General features: G+C 45.1%; 1 pseudogene; it reads left to right on the forward strand.

The window, feature by feature from the left end:
* Window positions 1-1,441: 1,441 nt before the first annotated feature.
* On the forward strand, window positions 1,442-2,512 carry LOC147000506 (igE-binding protein pseudogene; annotated as a pseudogene).
* Window positions 2,513-4,636: the final 2,124 nt, after the last annotated feature.

Here is a 4,636-nt window from a genome sequence, read left to right on the forward strand (position 1 = left end):
TAACTGGTAAACAAGTAGTCTGCACATGTGCTGGGGTATTTTTCCATTCCTTGTGCCCTGCCTGTCCCGTGGCGTCATCTGGGCTGATGGTGAGCAGCCAATCAGGGCGATGCACATCTCTAACCGCTCTTCATGGTCTATTTAAGGACCGGGTTTCCTGTGCTCTGGGTCTCCTCCCCAGTAGCTGATCTCTGTCTCTCCAGATGCATTAAAGCTTTACTGCAGAAGGATCCGAGTGTCCTGTGTGTGTTCTTGCTGGTGAGACTGTAGCATGGGACAAACTGGTGCCGAAACCCGGGAACGCCTCAACATCTCTGGCATTGAGGAGACCCCCCAGAGACGGGGCGGATTCAGAACTGCAGGGGAAGGTAAGTTCGGAGAGATATGTCTGACTGTGAGCCTGTTGTTCCTTTTGATTTTGGTCTCAATCTAGTATCACCGTGGGACAGGTCGGTAGAAGCCTTGGTTTTGGTAGTCCTGGTGCTTTTTTTCTTTCTCCTAGTGTCTTATTGTGTTCATCGTGGTTGGTGTTAACTTTGAGGTGCGGTCAGTCTGATGTAGATAAGCAGCAGCACTGTCACACTCTGTCAGTCTCTCGTACATAAGGGAGCAGAGCGTGGCATTTTACTTTCACTTCTGCTTCAGGAGTGGAGTGTGGCAGTTTACTTTCACTTCTGCTTCAGCTTGCCTTAAGTTGGGCGTAGATCAGCTGCAGGCACAATGGGGTCATCGCAGTCAGTTGTAAATGCACTGCAAGTTGTTCTCAAGCAGCGAGACCTCAAAATTGCCACACGCACTCTACAAAATTTTGTCAGAGATTGATCGTGTTGCCCCATGGTATGCTTGTTCGGGTTCCCTGACCATAGCCTCGTGGAATAAACTGGGGAGAGACCGAGATAAAAAATTTGAGGAGGGAGACTTGTGCCTAGGCACTAAGGCAATTTGGAAGTTAATAAAGAATTGCTTAGAAGATGAGACCTGCAGACCTGCGGTGCTTGAGGGACAAGAGACGTTAGAAGAGGTTCAGGACAGCATGTAAGAAACCGAACGGAGCAAGAGATTAGGAGCTCGTAAAAAGAAAGACATGTCTAAGAAAAAAGGCCCTCCCGGGAAGTTAGAAAACGGGGGAGTTAAGAAAGGGGAAGGTGAAAATGCGCCCCCTACAGGTAAACTTAATAATATTTATCCCACCCAAGATTTAGAAGCCCTAGAGCTTGATAGCTCAGATCCTGATGACTTAGACCCTAGTGAAGATGCAGAATTAGAAGAAGAAGCAGCATAATATTAATAGGAAAGGTATGGCCCTGATCAAGAGGTACAGCAAAAAAATAATAAAAGGGGTCGCATACAGCCATCATCCAAGCCCTCGGTGCCTCCACCATATGAATCAAGATATGGTGCTAGTTCCTTTCTGCCTCAGGAGGAATTAAAAAAGATTGAGATGGCTTTTCCAGTCTTGGATGCTGGAGATGGGGTGGGACACATACATGCCCCTGTAGAATACCAACAAATTAAAGAACTTGCCAGATCTGTCCGTAATTATGGAGTCAATGCCAACTTCACCTTAGTACAGGTTGAGAGATTTGCCAATACAGCAATGACTCCAGCAGACTGGCAAATGACAGTTAAGGCCACTCTACCTAATATGGGACAATATATGGAGTGGAAAGCCTTGTGGTATGATGCTGCCCAGAATCAGGCAAGAATTAATGTTGTGGCAGAAGATGATAACCAGAGGCAATGGACTTTTGAATTGCTAACAGGCCAACGACAGTTTGCTGCCAATCAGACTAACTATCATTGGGGAGCATATGCTCAGATATCGGCGGCTGCCATCAAGGCTTGGAAAGCTCTTACAAGAAAGGGAGAAGCTGGAGGCCACCTTACAAAGATTATCCAGGGCCCCCAGGAGCCGTTCTCAGATTTTGTAGCGAGAATGACTGAAGCCACAGAGAGGGTTTTTGGAGACCCTGAACAGGCCATGCCTCTAATTGAACAGCTTGTATATGAGCAGGCCACACTGGAATGCAGGACTGCAATCACGCCAAGAAAAAACAAGAGATTGCAAGATTGGCTTAGGGTATGTAGAGAACTGGGAGGCCCACTTACCAATGCGGGGCTGGCTGCAGCCATATTACAATCACAAAAGCGCCCCTCTACTAGCAAACACAGAGCTTGCTTTAACTGTGGAAATATAGGCCACCTAAAGAAAGACTGCCCCCTCCCAGAGCGGGCCCAAGTGGCTACTCTTTGCTCTCGTTGTGGAAAGGGTTATCACAAAGCTAGTGAGTGCCGCTCAGTTCGTGATATAAAGGGGAGGCTTTTGCCCCCAATCAATGAATCTGACAACCACCTACCAAAAAACGGAGTTGTGGGCCCTCGATCCCAGGGCCCTCACAAATGTGGGAATCGATTTGTCAAGAGCCAGAGCAACTTAGAGGAAATGAGCCCCGAGGAGTCACAGGAGTGGACCTGCGTGCCACCACTGACTTCCTACTCATGCCCCAATTGAATGTCCAGCCTATCCCAGTTGAGGCTCCGGAACACTTACCTTTAGGAACAGTGGGCCTGATAATAGGGCAGGAATCGCTGACTATGCAAGGACTTATAATTTATCCTGGAATAGTAGATCATCACCATTTACAAGAAATCCAGGTCCTTTGCTCCTGCCCTCAAGGAATTTTCTAAATTACATCGAGAGATAGAATTGCACAAATGATCCTGTTGCCCACAGGGAGAGAGGAAAGAACACAAACACATGAACGCAATTGTATGGGCTCTTCTGGCCAAGATGCAGCATACCTAATTATGCCACTAAACAATAGACCCACACTGCATTTAACAATCAATGGTAAGGGTTTTCAGGGAATTATGGATACAGGGGCCGATAAGAGCATCATCTCCTCACATTGGTGGCCCCGGGCCTGGCCTGTAAATAAATCTTCCCACTCGCTACAGGGCCTGGGGTATCAATCATGTCCTACAAATAGTTCTACACAATTGGAGTGGCAGACTCCGGAGGGGCAGAGGGGCCTATTTACTCCTTATGTCCTTCCATTACCAGTCAATCTTTGGGGGAGAGATGTTCTTTCAGAAATGGGCCTGACCTTAACAAATGAGTGTTCTACACAAGCTGTTAAAATCATGAATAAAATGGGTTACAAGAAAGGGAAGGGTCTGGGAAAAAAGGCACAGGGCAGACTCGAACCTGTTCCCCACCATGGTAATACTGATAGGAGAGGCCTGGGTTTTTTCTAGGGGCCGTTGGGGGCTCTATGCCCATACCATGGCTTACAGAGGAAGTTGTATGGGTTCCTCAATGGCCTCAATCCTCTGAAAAATTAGAAGCAGCCACAAAACTGGTCTCTGAACAGCTATGCTTGGGTCATTTAGAGCCCTCTACCTCACCCTGGAATACACCCATTTTCGTAATTAAGAAAAAATCTGGCAAATGGCGCTCATTACACGATTTAGAGCAATTAATGCACAAATACGCCTGTTTGGGTCAGTTCAGCGAGGGCTTCCATTGCTTTCCGCCCTACCCTAAAATTGGGAAATTATAATTATAGATATTAAAGATTGTTTTTTCTCTATACCTTTATGCCCTCAAGATAGGCAAAGATTTGCATTTACCATCCCAGCCATTAATCATTTAGAGCCTGATCAAAGAAACCAATGGAAGGTCCTACCTCAGGGGATGGCAAATAGCCCCACCATATGTCAACTGTATGTGCAATTGGCACTTAGTTAGAAATCATTTTCCATCATTACTTGTGATACTTTACATTGATGACATTTTGATTTGCCATAAAAATTTACAGTTATTGCAAGATGCATACCCTATATTAATAAAAACATTAGGGCAATGGGGATGGCAGGTGGCTACCGAAAAGGTGCAAGTTGCTCAAATAGGAGCATTCCTAGTGTCACTCATTTATCCTGACAAAATTGTTCCTCAAAAATTAGAGATTTGCAGAGATCATTTACACACCTTAAATGATTTCCAAAAATTATTGGGAGATATAAATTAGCTGAGACCATTTTTGAAGATTTCCTCGGCTGAATTAAAACCTTTATTTGATATTCTGGAAGGGGATTTTCATATCTCCTCCCCTAGGACTCTTACTTCTGCCGCTAATCAGGCCTTGCAAAAGGTAGAGAATGCTTTGCAAAAAGCTCAGTTACAGCGCATTGAGGAGTCACAGCTTTTTGATTTGTGCGTCTTTAAGACAGCCCAGTTGCAAACCAGTTATGTGGCAAAATGGACCTTTATTATGGGTTCATCCAAATGCATCTCCTGCTAAAATAATAGATTGGTATCCTAATGCAGTTGCACAGCTTGTGCTCCAAGGGATAAAAGCAGCTATCACTCATTTTGGACGAGACCCTAATTTCTTAATTGTGCCTTATACTGCTGCACAAGTTCAAACCTTGGCAGCTACATCTAATGATTGGGCAGTATTAGTCACCTCCTTTTCAGGACAGATTGACAATCATTATCTAAAACATCCAATTTTACAGTTTGCCCTAAATCAGGCTATTGTGTTTCTGCAAGTAACAGCTAAGGGCCCACTTAAAGATGGGACTATAGTATATACTGATGGATCAAAAACTGGTATAGGTGCTTATGTGGTTG

Source organism: Mus caroli, unplaced genomic scaffold, assembly GCF_978045245.1.
Source record: "Mus caroli unplaced genomic scaffold, Mus_caroli_1 scaffold_18, whole genome shotgun sequence".
NCBI lineage: Eukaryota > Metazoa > Chordata > Mammalia > Rodentia > Muridae > Mus > Mus caroli.